Source organism: Nematostella vectensis, chromosome 1 (assembly GCF_932526225.1).
Source record: "Nematostella vectensis chromosome 1, jaNemVect1.1, whole genome shotgun sequence".
NCBI classification, from domain to species: domain Eukaryota; kingdom Metazoa; phylum Cnidaria; class Anthozoa; order Actiniaria; family Edwardsiidae; genus Nematostella; species Nematostella vectensis.
The window spans coordinates 20,554,887-20,573,137 of NC_064034.1; the positions used below are offsets into that span (position 1 = coordinate 20,554,887).

At 40.3% G+C, this 18,251-nt stretch overlaps 1 long non-coding RNA gene across 4 annotated transcripts; it reads right to left on the minus strand.

Moving 5' to 3' along the window:
• Positions 1–22: 22 nt before the first annotated feature.
• On the minus strand, positions 23–2,997 carry LOC5503927. Of its 4 annotated transcripts, XR_007307082.1 has the most exons (5): positions 2,493–2,996; positions 2,172–2,262; positions 691–2,036; positions 322–405; positions 23–227 (listed from the first exon to the last, which is right to left on the minus strand). It is a non-coding gene; the product is annotated as an uncharacterized LOC5503927 (long non-coding RNA). The 4 variants fall into 4 exon arrangements; XR_007307084.1 differs by having other exon boundaries at positions 23–86; positions 322–2,036; positions 2,493–2,997; XR_007307081.1 differs by having other exon boundaries at positions 322–2,036; positions 2,493–2,997.
• Between the last annotated feature and the right edge of the window lie 15,254 nt (positions 2,998–18,251).

Below are 18,251 nucleotides of genomic sequence, written 5' to 3' on the forward strand. Positions count from 1 at the left end.
AATAATTTTCTTTGCTGTTGCATTTGGCTATGCGATGGATAGATTTTATTCAAATAACTCGAACTTTTTTCTGCCAGGTTGACAACCTGTAATTATTAATGATTAATTAGTGTCTTTCTCTAGATATACCATTTGGAGACATATCTTTTTTATACCAGCCCTGTCCAGTGTAGTCCCGTATTGATAGGGATGAAGCAGAGATTTTTTGAGAAAAGATCTTCATTTACCTAAAAGGAAATAGAGGTCACTTTTGACGTTTTAAACATTGTAATGTATGTCCTCAAATAGCTGTTAATTTTTTATAAAAAGATGTTGGTTTACCTTATACACCATGTTTGCTGCGGATTTATTTCCATTCAATAACTTTCTATGGAGGAAGCTACTGAAGATGTAGACTTTTTCCCCCTGTTAAACACAAAGGTGAAAGCTTGAACTCCAGAGGGATCTAGAATAGTCTTTTGCTCGTATTCTTCTGCAAGTAGCGATAGAAACCCGTCAACGATTTGATATAGCATAAATAAATCTCTATATTATACGGCGATACTTTTTTATGTATTTTTAACTACAAATCCCAGTTGTAAAGCATGCTTTGTGTTACAACATTAGGACTCATCGAAGAGCACATCGCAGTCCCGACAGAAGCTCACACAGCGCGATTTTGCGTTTACTAAGAAGTTGTTGAGCACTTACCTCGTCATTCAGCCAATATTGCGAAAAATCGCTAACATACTGGCTTGTCTTGCCCGGACAAGCTAAACGACTTAACGACTGTCTTGTGATGGTCACACCCCTGAACATTTGGCATCTTACACGGGTTCCTGCCTTGATCCCTATCTCGTCTACGTCCCCCTTATAAACACTGATTCCCTTGCCCTCGCAAGATCTTTGTAAATAAAGTTCCATGGTTTTCGGTTCAGATAAACCGCCATTTCTTGAAATTTTCGTCCTCGTAGCCCTAACGCTTGACGAAATTTTGCTTCACTTCCTATTCATTCTAAACTAATGTGAGTACATTGGCAATGGAATACTCAGGCACGAAATAACAAACCGCGTTTTTTAACAACATTTTTCGTATCTGTCTGCTGCCACGTCTGCTGGTCTACTACTCTGGGTTTTAACGAATTCACTAGTCAATACCTAAGTAAAATAACGTTTTGATTTAAAGTAAATCCCCAAGAATAATGTGAATGAGATTTGGTCTCCGAACCGGAATATGGTATACTTCGCTGTGTCTGTTTTTTCGCACAAGAGCATGTATGCCCTGCTGGCGAGCACTTCGGCAAGGGGGACCGAGAAGTGTGTATGTACGCAAGAGCTCCAACAATAAACCACAAATCGGCTGATAGTGATCCATATTCACGGGACCGAGAAGTGTGTATGTACGCAAGAGCTCCAACAATAAACCACAAATCGGCTGATAGTGATCCATATTCACGGGACCGAGAAGTGTGTATGTACGCAAGAGCTCCAACAATAAACCACAAATCGGCTGATAGTGATCCATATTCACGGGACCGAGAAGTGTGTATGTACGCAAGGGCTCCAACAATAAACCACAAATCGGCTGATAGTGATCCATATTCACGGGACCGAGAAGTGTGTATGTACGCAAGAGCTCCAACAATAAACCACAAATCGGCTGATAGTGATCCATATTTACGGGACCGAGAAGTGTGTATGTACGCAAGAGCTCCAACAATAAACCACAAATCGGCTGATAGTGATCCATATTCACGGGACCGAGAAGTGTGTATGTACGCAAGAGCTCCAACAATAAACCACAAATCGGCTGATAGTGATCCATATTCACGGGACCGAGAAGTGTGTATGTACGCAAGAGCCCCAACAATAAACCACAAATCGGCTGATAGTGATCCATATTCACGAAACAACCAAGACATTATTGCTAATGTACTTACAATGACATCATCTATGTTGAACCACTGCCTATTCTCTGAGCAATAAGCAGTGTTATGGCCGTTTGTGCAGTAAGTGCCACTGTGGACAACCACTGCCTTGCGAACATACGAACTGTCCTATAAAATAAATACAAACTCTTTTTACGCACATATTTATACATCCCGCGATAGCTTATAGTGACATTGTTATCCAGTGATTACAAACAGCTCCAAACTGTTGTGATTTGTTTGAGACAGTATGATGAAACGTACCTTAACAGTATTTTCAGCGCAGTAGTCACCGATTGAAATGGTGTCCTGGAATTTAACAGGCGCTGTCACCTTCGTCCCCACTCTTGTAAACCTGGTGGGAATTTTTATTAACCTTATTTATACTAGCAACGATGTTCGTATCAGGAGTTTTTTGAGATCACGGTAATGTCACGGTATTTCATGTTACAGTTCGGTCGCCAATGACCGAACCGTAACATGAAATCGAAAGGACACTAATTGTTAGGATGTATTTCATTGTTGGTTTGTTGAGGGGATCGAACCATTATAAATACAAATCGTTATTTGCGAAAAGGAAAATACCTTTGCAGTTATGGCCACGCTTGACATCGATGAAGTCTTCATATGAGGTTCTTAAACTCATCAAGACCCGTGCATGTGACCCATATAGAACAATAACATCAATGACAACGTAATTTATCATACTTTTAATCAAACAATTGGGCAATTGGTTCAATCAGGGAAACCAAATCAAGCCAAGGAAACAGCAGGTAGTCCTACTTTTTTTTAGTTACAATTATGTTAACCTCACAATTTGAAAATGAATGATGCAGAGTGTAAAATTTAACTTAAGCCTTGGCCTACTTTATTAAACTCCGACTCCATACTCTGAATGTTGACCGTTTCTTCCTTCTCAGAAACTTTATTTCTGACCATAAAAGATTGCAAACTTTGCTAACCTGTACTCCTGTACATTGTAGACTTTGGGATGCTGGCTTTAACCAATGTCTTTTCGTCCTCTCCGCACTTGGGAGAACGAAAACGGTTGGCCGCTAAACCTTCGGCCATAGCTCAAGCTTCTCGCGCCGAATGAATTATCTTGCGTCGCATAATAAATAACAAAATGTACTAATTGTATTTCCCTTGAGAAAAAGCAGGTTGTGATTGGACACAAACTTCTCGGCATTGTTTGGTCAATAGTTTGATAAGCAGTTTTGCGTTCCGTTCATGCCGCCTTTTACAATTAGGGCGAAATTGCGATTACATCGTGACATTCTTTGGTGAATACGTCGATAAGCCATATAAAACACTAGTGCTTCGTGTTTCATCAAGGATTCCAACACCTCGACACGATAAAAGCACGGCCGCAGATGGCCTTGTGCTTTCTCATCTCTCTCGGTGTTTTGAATCTCTGATGAAACACTCGCACCCGTACGTTTTTCATATATTAAATGAGGTCTTCCAACACGACCAGCAAACAAAATAAATTGAAAAGGTTTGTATTTTAAGATAATGTACCTTGCCTGGCTATTCGTATAGGTAATCATACTACTTCGAGTTCAATTTGGAATTAATTGCACGAGTGTGTTTTTCAAAAAGTATCATAGTTGAATCATAAATTGAACGAGAAAAGTCGCATGATTACTTATTAATAATATTTATGCAAAATTTATCCCAAGAATAAACACAAAATGAGTAAAAACAACGATTCCCGTGCGTCTGACCACGTGCGTAATTTAATGCAACTCATTGGTTTGTAATACAAAAGCAATCCCATAATACTAGACCAAAAACAGTTTACAATTCAACAGTTCAACAATCAATGGCTCTGAAAAACTTTTCTATCGTGGATTTTATATTGCCGAAATGGAGCTTAGATACGGCATTAAAAAGTTCATTCCATGAGATCATCGTCAGAATCGCTTTCGATCACATTGCGGCGCTTTCTGACTTGAAACTGAGCTGTTGATGCTGGTTGCTGTTGCTGCGTGAAGTTGAAATGAACCGCACAGTGATGGAATGTGTTCGTTTGAACTTGAGCCCCCATAGATACTCTGGCTGCTGAGCTCATCTGGCTGCTTGAGAATTCTTGTTGAATCGATGGAGAGTTTTGGAGAACTTCTCTTTGAGGGCGAACGTTTGCTGTTCGAATTTGTTGGTCTGCGAACGTGAATTCGGGGGCCAAAGTAGCATCTTCATTGCGAGAAAAACCAAACCGACTTGTAGATGGAACTGGAAGTAGCTGGTTTTCGAGACCAATTCCCGAGATTGGTTTTGAATTTGCATGAAAAAGCTCACACTGCTCTTCTTCATCGCCCTCGTCGTAATCATCTACCGATTGGGGATTTCGGTGGCCTGTTACTCTTGCGATACCTGACCGCTCAACACTGGCTTTTTTTAGCTTGCCGACTAGGGTATTTCTGGCGCTGTGGTTTGTGAACTTTTTCCCGTTATCTTTAAGATTCGTCCCATGGATAAGATTTTTCATCATCGAGTTGATGCGACTTACACCCATGGGCTGCACAGTATACCAAACGACATCAGTGTTTTTTTTTTGCTCGATGCTAGAGCTGTGTATTGTAAATTTCACGGGCGATGAACTTTATACTTCTGGAATAGTGAAACAAGACATCTTTCTCCACCCGTGGTGCTAAAATTCTTTGGCTGAAAATCGCGGTGTTTTGCTGACAAAGCGCCAGGTCTTGTTTTTGTTGGGCCCTCTCTAAAGGATTCACATTGCAAGCCGTTGTCAGCTCGGATGACGCAGCAGTCCTCCATCCTCATTCCGTGGTGCTCTTGTCTTCCGCGGAAACCAAAATGCTAAGTAAGTTACCACCACATTTTTGACACTAATGCCTCTGGTGTGTGGCTTTCATACTTTCGTTCCCTCCAAAGTTTCTCCTCTTCTTCCTGAGTTAGTGGCCTTGCTTTGTTTGGTCGCTTTCCTCGTCCACTCTCTCGCAACATCTTCGCTTTTCCCTCGAGGACCTGTTTTGACGACTGAAATTCACGGTCTTTTATGATAGAAATCTTGCGCTCTTTCATGAAACAGTTGAGACAAGGCGGCACTTTGGCGAGTATGGAGAAAAAGATGATACTTGGTCATGTAAAGTCACTTGAGTTATCACATCCAAAACATTACAAAGAATGCATCTTGGCACTATCGTGAAAAGAAGAATAATACAAAAAGCCCAAATAGTCGTGTGCGTGAACCAGAAAAATAAATACAATAAACCAAAAACTGGTATTCGAGAGCCCCTCAGTGTTAAACGCTATTTATATTCTCTTGGTAATCCGGAATCAACTAAAAATATTGTTATTTTCACAATAAACCAAAAACTGACTGTACATGACCAAGTATCATCCAGAGTCGAATACTAGTTTTTGGATTATTATGAAAAGAAGAAAAATATATTTAAGATGATCCCGGAATTACCAAGAGAATATAAATATCGTTTAACACTGGAGGATTTCGATTAAGCCGTGAACAGATGAACACAGAGAAGTAGTTTTACAAGAAATCTAGTGTGATAAACAGCACAAAAGGGGATAAAAAAGAACAAAGTGCTTTTTACCAGGAGGGGCCAGGGGAACGCCCATTGATCGGCTGGGTCGCAAGATACTGGTACATCGGAAAACAAAGCGCGCGGACATGCACTGTCCCCGCACGGTAATACAGTCGTTATCAAGTCTGAAAAGTCTTGTTAACGACTGTATTGAAACACTCCGCGATCAACCTTTTCCGACTGTACGGGACTATGATGCCAGTGCACGCGCGAAACTTGAAAGACTGGAACGACTATATGAAAACTACTGCGACAACGATCAGAACGACTCTACCGATCGGAAGGATCGTCGCGGGTGTGATAGAAAAACAACAACTTTTTAGGCCGGGATTGGCATCATGGGGACACACACCCCAACCATCACCCCCAAGTAAATATTTAGCCGCATTGGTTTAGCGTTGTCATGACAATGCTCCAATGATCTAAAAGCTCAAAAAGACTCTAAAAAGGTAGCTCAACAGTCCCTTACAGTACGATAACCAGTTCCCTAGCAGTCCTAGTTCCGTATCACTCAGCATTTGTTTCTATCTTTTTACCTCGAATATTGTAGATTTGAATAATCTAACTACCTAAATGATACAAAACTATTAATGGTTTGTTCAGAAAGTATCATTATTTCAAAGCGATTTTCATAATTGTTGCTAAAATGAGCGGTGTTCACTGCACAGTGAACTGAACCGCGTCACGAAAGTCAGATGATAACAATACCTCCTTTAAAAAATGTCCTAATTTTTATACGATTTCTTAGACGAAAGAATGTCTGTTTCTGTGTATGGTTTTTTTTTCCTCCCACTTGATGCTATGTTTTTTTATTTACATTGCTTTACTCGTGCTTCCCGGAGGACGTGGGAATAGTTCTGTATCACCCTGCACCAATACTGTGTTTTTGGTTTGACTGCAGATATAAAGCCGCGAAAAGGATTGATTTGATTATCCCGTTCTCAATTAATCATTTTAATCCCAGTAATGTTAATTCCTAACGGTTAATTTTTATTGCACCTTTTGCTTTTCATTAACGAGAAATACGCATTCATTTTAGCCAAAATTACAAACATTTACGCCGATATTCTGTCATTTAAGCGATAGTAAAATCATTCGAACTAAAAGGAAATACATTAACGAACTTTGCATAATTGAGTGCACACAATTGCATTCTCTTAACACTCATTTACACTATTCGAAAACCAGAAATGAAAAGTCTATTTTCATTTGCGCGTTGATACATAACAATAGCACGAATTAAATATCAATAATACGGGAACTCGCAATCAATACAGTGAACGAAATATTCATTAACATTTTTATTACAGCAAGTGCAAACAATAGTATTTTGTGAAAGTCATTTACGTGCTTCTTATAAACGTAAGCGTCTCCGTACAAACAATAAGCCCTTTTATGACAAACAATATCCTAAAATAATTATTCAATTACTTCTCGTTTATTTGTGCCCTTATAATGCACATACATTCAAAATAAATGATACTAGCACTAAAAAATAAATATTCGATCATTTCGCCGTTTTAACCCGGGCCCAAATACAGAAACAAAAATGTTGCCGCCCTACAGTCCGTTTCTTAACCCTGTAGAGCAGGTAATAAGTTGTTTGAAAGCAGCGATAAGCGCAGATCTTTGACGGCCTCAAATACAGGCAGAAATGAACAACAGGGATGAAGCAAGGAACAGAGGAGTACCATTAGGTATTTATCGCACAAATTTGTTGCTGGAAGCGCTTCAACGAAACATCAACACCATCACACTGCCAAAATGTGCCGAATGGTATAGGTTCATGCAAACCTATCTACCACGCTGCCTCAAAGGCGAAATGATCGAAGGGTGATTTTTTAGTACTAGTATCATTTATTTTGCATGCATGTGCATTATTAGGGCACAAATAAACGAGAAGTAATTAAATAATTATTTTAGGATATTGTTTGTCATTAAGGGCTTATTGTTTGTACGGAGGCGCTAACGTTTGTAAGAAGCACGCAAATGACTTTCACAAAATACTATTGTTTGCACTTGCTGTAATAAAAATGTTAATGAATATTTCGTTTACTGTATTGATTGCGAGTTCTTGTATTATTGATATTTTGTTTGTGTTATTGCTATGTATCAACACGCAAATGAAAATATATTTTTTATTCCTGGTTGTCGAATAGTGTAAATGAATGTGAAGAAAATGCAATTGTGTGCACTCAATTATATAAAGTTCGTTAATGTATTTCATTTTAGCTCGAATGATTTTACTTTCGCTTAAATGACAGTACATCGGCGTAAATGTTTGTAATTTTGGCTAAAATGAATGCGTATTTCTCGTTAATGAAAAGCAAAAGGTGTATGTGCGCCTTTTATTTCAGTCATTCGGCTAAATAAAGAACTTCATTTTAAAGACAACCTCATTGATATTGTTAGCGCTCGATAAAATATTATCCTATATTAAAATAAATATGTTTTTATTGATTCTCAAATGAAAAAACTCGTACCAGACGACATAATTTTTGAGTGATAAGGAACTATGCCCGCTGCTACGGAAATACTCCTATGTGCAAAGATAAAATACCATATAAATCAATAAAATTTGAAAATGTGTAGTCTTTTCTGTGCATATTATATGCATAAGTAAATTTGTAGTCGTCTTAGAAAAAATCATGAGCATTGGGCCCTCCGCAAAAAAGATAGAGCAATTTTAAAATGAAGTGATACGGAACTGGTTATCGTACTGTAAGTATTCTTCACTTATTCACTATCTTTTGAGTCCGTTGCCAAGAGAAATTCGTTTGTTTTATAAAAGCTTGTGTTTTTTGTCAAATCTCTTGGAACTTTCAACATAAGTGTTTTAGACATAAATGACAGAAGTGATGACGTCATCAGACCCCTTCCATGGTCACGTGACCCAGAACTGAAAAGCGTGTCCGAAAAGCTACTGCCGTTGAATTAAAACATCTTTTTTGGCAGAAATATCATAACATCACTATTTTTTAAAACTTCACGCATGCGATTTGCGAAATGTTGAGACTGCGAAAAATGGCGAATTTTGTTCCTCCATATTTAGTAATAACTTTTTCATTTCTTCAAAAGTCAAAAGCTACAAAAAATCGCTAAGTTGTTAGGAGTGGTAATATCAATGATTTGAGTAAATAAATATTTCAATTGCGGCAAAATGTTCAAAATAAACTTTTTTCTCGCCGCGGTTTTTTTTTTTTTCGTTTTTCAAAAAACATGTAAAAATGCATTTTCTTTTTACAAGATGTCGAAAGTTTAATCTAATCTCTTAGGAAAAAAAAAAGAAGAAAGTTAGAGATAAAATTTCGAAAATAAAATTAAGAATTAGAACATAAAATTAAGAATTATGACTCCACCAGGAATTGAACCTGAAGTACCAGCGTGTAAGGCAAAGTTGTTAACCACTGAACCATGGAATCAGGTTGGACGTTTCGATGCGAATTTAGTATATTTGAACGAGCAACGGCGTTTCGAAGCAACGTACCATAGGCCTTTCACGGCCTTTATAAACCTAAATTAGAGTGATCGGAAAAGTTGTCCGGGTTTTATATTTTTAGATATAAGCTCACTCTTTGCCGATCTGATCTGTAGAACGTAAAATTCAGCGAAGAAGCACTTCCCTGGTCTACTTCACTATCCTTTAAAGTATTGATCTAAATTATAGTGATCGCATAAGGTGTCCAGGTTTTCATAGTTCTTATACTAATTTTGACTCTTTAAAGCTAATCTGTAGAACTCAAACTAACTTAAAACTTAGCTTAAGCCTACCTTTGCACTCTCTGTCTTTTTTGTTTCAGGAAATCCTCAAACTTTACAGATGTCGAAAGATACTGCGAAACGCTATTTATATAGCATGTACTGCCCAGATTGGAAAGACGTCTCGGGTGTTCATCGTATCCTTTTTTACGTTTGTTTTTAATCTTTTTACAGAACCACCAAGAACACTATCACTTCGAAAATTGGCGCGAAATCAACGGCTACAGCAAATATACCAACGCTACTCCTCTCAAGTACGGATCATCCAGTTTGCCCTACGCACCCCACCCCCCAAATAAAAAAATGCAGATACAAAATGTAGTCTTCAAATAGTTTTTATTTGTATTTTAACAGTTAAAGCTACAGATAATTATTAAACTATTACCATACAACAACTGAGAAGTTGTTGAGCAAATGGATATTAAAAAAAATCAACCTCTAAACAAGGAGCCAAGATTGGAGTCATTCAAATTCGACTCTGAAGTGGAAGCGACGTCACAGGTGGACTTTGCCCTTTGGAATTTTGGCATGGGGAGGGGAGGGTGGTGATTGGTGGGATTTGAGGGGGTGGAAGTGACGTCACGGTTAGACACTATTATGGGTTACCCTAAAGAGAATATATAAGATGGAAATTTTGAAGCTAAGAACATTGCTGCTTTGTTTGTTGATGATGAAGTGTTTTTGTAACGCGGACGTGAAAAAAGTTGGGTCTGCCTTAAAGTGCGGTACTCCTGTGGATTTTTCAAAAGAACAGATAGGGTGTTTTTTTTTTTTTTTTTTTCAATCAAGACGAGGCCAAAGCTGTGAGAGAGGCCATCGAGGAGGGAGTTGACGTCACCGATTTTCCTGTGTGTGAACATAACCTCATTTGCCGTGTTGGAGTGAGCCGCTGTCAGTTTTCCATGCGACCGGTTTGTGTGGGCGGAGCCCCCGAAGAAAGCTAAGAAGACGAAGGCGGTGCCACTATGGACACCCCCCTCCAAGAAGACAGGCAAAGGCAAGAAGCTCCCTACAACCTGCGTAAACGTAAGCGTCCCAGTTCCCCCGCTCAAAGAAAAAGACGTGGAGGAGGAGGAGGAACGAGGAAGCGACGGAGGAGATGCCAGAAGTAGTGGAAGTGATACCGAAGGCGAAGAAGCCGAGAAAGTAGTTATCGGCGAGAGTGACACTAGCGAGGAGGAGGAGGAGGAGGAGGAAGAGTCCATGGAATCTTATAATGACCTCGACGAACCTCAGGCTACTAACGATGTGATTGATACTTATAACGTCATGCATGTCGTGAGTCAATATGTGGAGGCGTTGATCCTTGACCTGATGGCAGAGTGGGATCCCTTTGTGCACCGCGACCATGAGCTGTGGAAGAAGGCAAGAGCTACCCTGAATGGGAGAATTGAATTGATATGGGAGGGACTGCAAAACCTGAGTGATAGACTTGCTATGCAAGGCCATTGGAAATCTTATATTCAAGATTTGTTGGATTGTCTGTCTCCCACGGATATTTTAAGGATGCTCCAGAAGAACGAGTTGCCTGGATTATTGAAAGGAGAATCAAGTTTGGGGTGTGACCAGAGCGCGTCAAATTGTAGGGGAACACCCCTCACGCCTCTTTCTTAGAAAAAAGAGACATTTTTCTTTGTTATAAACGTTTTACTATTATTATTAACCATTGTATTTTGTCCCGTGCTAAAGTTAATTGTCCCGGTATCCTTGTGGGGTCCCGCCGCTACCATCCAATCCTCTAGGCCCCATCCATCTCTGTAGCTTACCACATGGTCTGCATTGTTATTATCTTCATCGTCACTAATAACGGTCAAAGGGATGGGTACCCTAGTTTTTGTGCTCTTCTATAGTACGGGCATGAGGGTTGTATTCCTCTGTATTGTTGCGCCTTGTGCCATTCCCTTAGGCAATGATCGTGGGATCGATAGCGATACGAACATGATCTCCGAGATTAAGGAAGAAAGCGAAGAAGAAGAAGTCAATCGGGACGCACCCACGCCTCCTTCTCTACCAATCATCGAAACAATTCCCCCAGCACCACCCCTAGAACGGTCTCTCGATGAAAGCTATAGAGTTCAAATGCAAAGACTAGAACAAGCGCTCCTACAAGGAGATAGAAAATCCCTCTCTCTCACCATCTCCGAACGTGCCCTGAACATCCTTCGAAGAATGCCCCTTCGAAGATTAAACGACATGCAATCGACCTCACTGGCGCCACTTGTCTTTGCTTCACTACAATCCTACGTCAACTTCCGGTACATCATGGACCATGGGAATTAACTACTCACTTTAGTACAAACCGTCGAAGCTAACAGTAGTGACCCGCCACCACCGATCCAAGAGCAAACTGCTACCACAGGTAACCCAACACCTACACCAAGTCATAACGACCTAAGGTTAAAGTAGCTCTTTCAATTGAAATGGCATTAAAATCGGCCTCGAGAGCAATAAATGCGTCCATTGTTGTCGAAAAAAGTAAAAAAATCCATCAAAACATCATTTTTTGGCGTATTTTTAAACTTTTTCAATATTTCTCTTGGACTCGCACTTTTTCATTTTCGATCAGCATCAGTCTCCACGCGGTAACAAACGTGCCGAGGATGACTGGAACGAGTGGTTTACGTCATATCAGGAACGGAAGTGACTCGCACATTCTCAAAACAACAGCGTTCATAAGACTTCTACAAGACCATAGCGAAACCAGTGCGATTTATTACAGATTTTTTTACCTAGAAAAAAGGTTTTTGATCGACGAAAATGCCCAATCGGTGCATTGTATTCGGTTGTGGCAATGTACCGTCGCAAAAAGAAGGGATATCCCTGCATCTGATACCATTTCATGGTGACGACCGACCCGAGGCAAAGAGTCGTAGAAGGCGCTGGATCGATTTCGTGAATTCTAAAAGACAGGCAAAGGGGAATCGAGTTTGGAAGCCAGGTACAACTGCATCGATATGCTCAAAGCACTTTTTGCCGAACGATTTTCCAAACGTGTATGCTGATGAGGTGAGGAAAAAGTAGCTGAAAGTAGACGATTTCGGCGTGTCTGTTTGGCCGACCGTGCATATGAGAAGGGCAGATGAGGAGACAGCTCCCCCAACAAAACGCACCAAAAGCTGGATCGGCTAATGGCTCACCAGCGTATCCGCTCTTCCGATTCCGAGTCACTTTCTATCTGATTCGAAGGTCCAGCGCCCGGCTCAAACTCATGTGTATCTGATTGGGAACTCGGCTTATAAGCAGATGATGATGCAGTGGACGAATCATCATCAGTTGACATCGTTTGCGATAAAAATAGCACGTTTTTAAGGAGATCGTATCTTATTTTACACTAGCTCAAAGCTATCCGTACTGCTAGAAACTAAGAACTACTTGGAAGTGTGAGATTTTGGGTTCCTGTTTTGACGTCACAACCGGAAGTGGTTGGAAAGCCTATTGTTTTTACCTCGCTATGATTGGCTAATTGTATTGAGCCGATTTACATGCTGTCGGACAGCGGATAGGGTGTAGCAAAAAAGTGTAAAGAAGCGGGAATTTTGAAAATTCACCAAAAAAAGATATTTTGATGGATTTCAGTGATTTTTTCGATGGATATGAGATCAATAATTATATTTTAAGGCTATTCAGGTGTCTGTAGAAGTGAAAGAGCCACTTTAAGAATCCGAGTAGAGGGTGAACCCGCACTCGAAGTACCAGTCATTGACTTTTCCAACATTCAATGGGAAGACTAAGAACATTACTATAGATACTTCATAAATAACGTACTCTTTATGGGCCTTTGTATTTATGTTCTTTTATTAATAAACATGGTTTTGCTCTAATTATGGTGTGGACTAGTAACGTCACTTCCGACCACCCCTCCCCTCCCACGCACAAGTCCAACCGTGACGTCATTTCCGCCCCTTATATTCGGACCAATCACAACACGCAATTTCAACCAGCCAGTCAAAACGGGCCACGACTTCACGGTCGGGGGCCTGGAATCCACCCTATATATTCGGACCAATCACAGCACGCCATGCTGTGACATCACTTCCGCCATTTATATTCGGACCAATCACAGCACGCCATTTTCAACAACCAATCAGAACGCGCCACGACCTCACGGTCGGGGGCCTGGAACCCACCCCCAAGTTACCCCCTATATAGACTACCTTTACTACTCAAAGCGGTTTAATGAACAAAATAACACTTACAGTATTAACAACAGAGTCCTTAACATCTTCAAAATAAAATATTACTCTGTAAATAGGTACTTTTATTATTTAAACTTTTTATGAGTACCCCCTCCCTACCACTGACCATTTTTAGTATCTGTTTATTATCTGATTTGTATCTGAGGGATTAGTATCTAGGGATCACCGCGGTTATGTTGATAGAGAGAATCAGTAATATCGTTGCAAAATCCAGTATCGTAATCAGGAACAAACATCCGTTCCGTGTCAGAGCCAGTGGAATGCGTTACTACCGTATGACTCAACTGTCTTTGTACCTTGGGCGGAATAAGGATTTCCCGAAAAAAGGGGATGACACCTATATAAAATACAGGATGAATTTGAGCTCCCGTAAACTTCGGTCCGAAAGGGTCGCGAGGCTCCCTGGACCACATTTGGATCCGCCACTGAGTATCAGGGCGAACATCTACAATACTCTCTGGCAGTTAACAGTCACGCGGATTCGCATAGTACTGTAGCCTATTTACCATGGTACAAAGATTCGTCTGTTAAGTCAGTTTTCATACGATTGCAGGCGATCGTGTACGATTGTATGCTCACTCTGTGGTCATCTCGCGTTCCGGTTCATTTTCTCGCTTTCACGCTCCTGTCCGTCACACCTTCTAGCAAAGCTCTCTCTACTTTGGGGTTCCTTATACCTTACCCTGTTGACGGGACGCACGCTGGGACCACTTTGCTAGATGGCTACCCCTACTTTTCCCACAATGTAAAAAGTTAGTTTTAATAGGTGTTACATTTCAGGATGACAGCAAATATGCCCTGCACGTCGAATCCAAGTAAGCTAAGGCAAATAGATGTCTCTTTGTTCTTAGAACTGTTAGAAAGGAAGGTTATAGCCAGTCAGAAATAGATTATCTTTTAAATATGAATACCCAACTTTACTTATGCTCTCTCAGTTTATGGTGCCTCAGGTCCAGATCTCTTTGGTGCGCAGTGTTTTTTAGATAGATGTTTTTAAACGGCGCTATATCTCCACAAAATTTAATATTTATGACTTATTAGAAAAACAAGATCGTAGTACTTTTAACAAAGCTTTAAGCTTAAATGGCCACCCTCACTCATTTTATCTACCGCAACCTTAAGATACGACTTACAACTTGCGTAGGAAAAAATGTTCATTCCCACACAGAACGATTTAAATCAACTTTTGTAAATAGATTGATTTCATGTGTGATCTTAAATCTCAAAATTGTATTGTAAATTACTTTACTATCTTTATGTCTCTTTGACGTATTTTTATCTTTTTAATGATTGTAACATAGGATATGTTCTTTTATCGTATTAATCAATAAAATCCGTTGTTTTACTTGTTTGTGTCTGATCTTTACTCGATGAAATTCCGCTAAATTAAATTTATTTTGCATGTATGTGCATTATTAGGGCACAAATAAACGATAAGTAATTGAATAATTATTTTAGGATATTGTTTGTCATAAAGGGCTTATTGTTTGTACGGAGGCGCTAACGTTTGTAAGAAGCACGCAAATGACTCTCAAAATACTATTGTTTGCACCTTCTGTAATAAAAATGTTAATGAATATTTTGTTCACTGTATTGATTGCGAGTTCTCATATTATTGATATTCTGTTTGTGCTATTGTTATGTATCAACGCGCAAATGAAAATAGATTTTTCATTCCTGGTTGTCGAATAGTGTAAATGAATGTTAAGAAAATGCAATTGTGTGCACTCAATTTGTAAAGTTCGTTAATGTATTTCCTTTTAGCTCGAATGATTTTACTTTCGCTTAAATGACAGTACATCGGCGTAAATGTTTGTAATTTTGGCTAAAATGAATGCGTATTTCTCGGTAATAAAAAGCAAAAGGCGTAATTATAATCACCACCACAATCACCATCTTCACCAACAAATTTACCATCAACCACTATTATTACTATTACGATTTACATCACCGATATTGCCATCACCATTATTTCCACCATTACCAGGATCATAATTGTCATCACAATCATTATCGTCACCATGATCATTACAACCATGATCAACATCATCATCATCTTTATCACCATTATTGTCAACATCATCTTTAACAACGTAATCATCATAATTACTTTTAGGCTGAGTTTAAACGTCGTATTATCCATGAGCCGTATTCAATAGAACTGCATGCAAATGAAAATGAAACAATCGCCTTGATTCATTTGCACGCATTTGCATTGAATACGGATCATGGAAAATACGACATTTGAACTAAGCCTTACCAACGTCATTATCATAATCGTTATCAACATTACCAACATAAGTATGATATGCCGAATATGCCGCCGCGGTCCCTAACCGGTCCATTGCGTTAAATGACGATCAAAATATCCCTAAAACCGCCCTTTTAAAATTGCCAAATTTGGTTTCTAGGGTCATTGGCCAAGCTGGCAACAAGAAACTAAAAACGTTGGTCTCATTAAATCAACGAAACGTCGCCTGCATCGGCCACTGAATTTTGTTACAGATATTGGTCTGCTCAGGCCCGTACTGCAAGCTAGGTCTAGCTCAGGCCCGTACTGCAAGCTAGGTCTAGCTCAGGCCCGTACTGCAAGCTAGATCTAGCTCAGGCCCGTACTGCAAGCTAGGTCTAGCTCAGGCCCGTACTGCAAGCTAGGTCTAGCTCAGGCCCGTACTGCAAGCTAGGTCTAGCTCAGGCCCGTACTGCAAGCTAGGTCTAGCTCAGGCCCGTACTGCAAGCTAGGTCTAGCTCAGGCCCGTACTGCAAGCTAGGTCTAGCTCAGGCCCGTACTGCAAGCTAGGTCTAGCTCAGGCTCGTACTGCAAGCTAGGTCTAGCTCAGGCCCGTACTGCAAGCTAGGTCTAGCTCAGGCCCGTACTGCAAGCTAGGTCTAGCTCAGGCCCGTAATGCAAGCTTGGGCTAGCTCAGGCCCGTACTGCAAGCTAGGTCCTAGCTCAGGCCCGTACTGCAAGCTAGGTCTAGCTCAGGCCCGTACTGCAAGCTAGGTCTAGCTCAGGCCCGTACTGCAAGCTAGGTCTAGCTCAGGCCCGTACTGCAAGCTAGGTCTAGCTCAGGCCCGTACTGCAAGCTAGGTCTAGCTCAGGCCCGTACTGCAAGCTAGGTCTAGCTCAGGCCCGTACTGCGATCTAGGCCTAGCTCAGGCCCGTACTGCAAGCTAGGTCTAGCTCAGGCCCGTACTGCAAGCTAGGGCGAGCAACCTAAGAGAAAAATGGTCCACTATATGGGTAAACTAACCCCTCCCCCCCCCCCCCAACGCTAAAAAAAACTGGCTACGGGCCCGTACTAGTTTGCAAATAAAAAATTGTTTCATTTTTTAGCAGTATTTTAATTTTTTAAACAAAAATATGAGATTTGACTCACAAAAGGTACAGTTCAACTTCCAGTTATGCCCGTGAGAGTTTGGAGGAGAATGATAGCTCATGCTTCGGTTGCGCGGGAAATACAGAATAACAACATTATTGCATTATTGCAACCTGAGTTTATTTAATAGCTTGTATGATCGTCAATTAGAAATCTCTGAGTTTCACCCACCATTTTCTCCATACACGCCTTTTTACTAGAAGATCTCGAACAGAACCGTCTATCTTCTGACTGTAGACCGCTAGCATGTACCTGCATCGCAAGAACTTGAACAAACCCTTCCTTGTTTTACCTGAAGAACATGTGATCTCGGAAACCACTACCCTTGATACCTGTATACCATACCACACAAACGACCCATAGATATGAAACATTACGCGCGATGAACCAACCGACAGCGTGAACCATGCTACTCCCCAACTCTACCGTGAGGCCCTGGAACGAACCCGGGAAAGATACCCGGCGCTCTACCAACTGAGCTATTGAACCGCTTACAAAAGAGAGGAGTGAGATATCTGTATGCTATGGTTTTATCCGTATCCAATCAACCGATGACTCTCAAAAGCGCCCCAGAAGGCGATAATTGTCTTGTTACGAAGTTCAAGCGAACATGCGAACAGGCCCTTTTAGGCCAGCGGTTGAAGAGCTGGTCGCGTAAGTCAGATGCTCAGGGTTACAGTCTGCTGGCGATTATCCTTTTAAACTCCTTTTCCAATTTTTTTCAATATCGCAAGAACATATCACAAAACTAATACTGTTTATCATTAATTTTCTCATTATTTAGTCCCAGATAATATTTAAAAAAGCAATTATGTTTTTTAAATGGAATTAGTATGTCAGTGACTCAATTACGAATTTTAATAATGTAATATCAAAAATGATTTTTTTAAATTGTGACTGTCGTCATTAATTACAGAAATTTAAAAAAACATCAAATCAATTCAGATGACATTCGAAACCGCATGTTAGCAGGTGGAAATTATTGACGAGAGCTCAATATTGAAAATTATTGGATTAAAGGCATTTTTTTACTTAAAGTCATTCTATCGGCCGTGTGATTTTTGGCGACAAAGGAAGTAGCCGCTTAAGATTCTTATATATTATAAATGATCCACGATTTATCACATTTAGTAAATTTTTTGAACGATTTTCTCGTTAACTTAGTAGCAAATGGTTTACGTCAGGAAAACGTAACTTTGAGATCTATGTGTAGTTTGTAGGCTGCCGTAACATAAAACGTGATGTGCATAGAATAAGCCCAAACATGGGTGAGCATCCCCTCCCCTTCCCCTAACAAAAACTCAGCCGTGATAAGGATTCGATTAAACTTTTATTGGGAGGGGGGTATTTTTGTTGAGCAGGAATTTTTTTAACGGAACTGGTGTGCAGGGGCTTTTTTAACGACCTAAGGTTAAGAATCCGAGTAGAGGGTGAACGCGC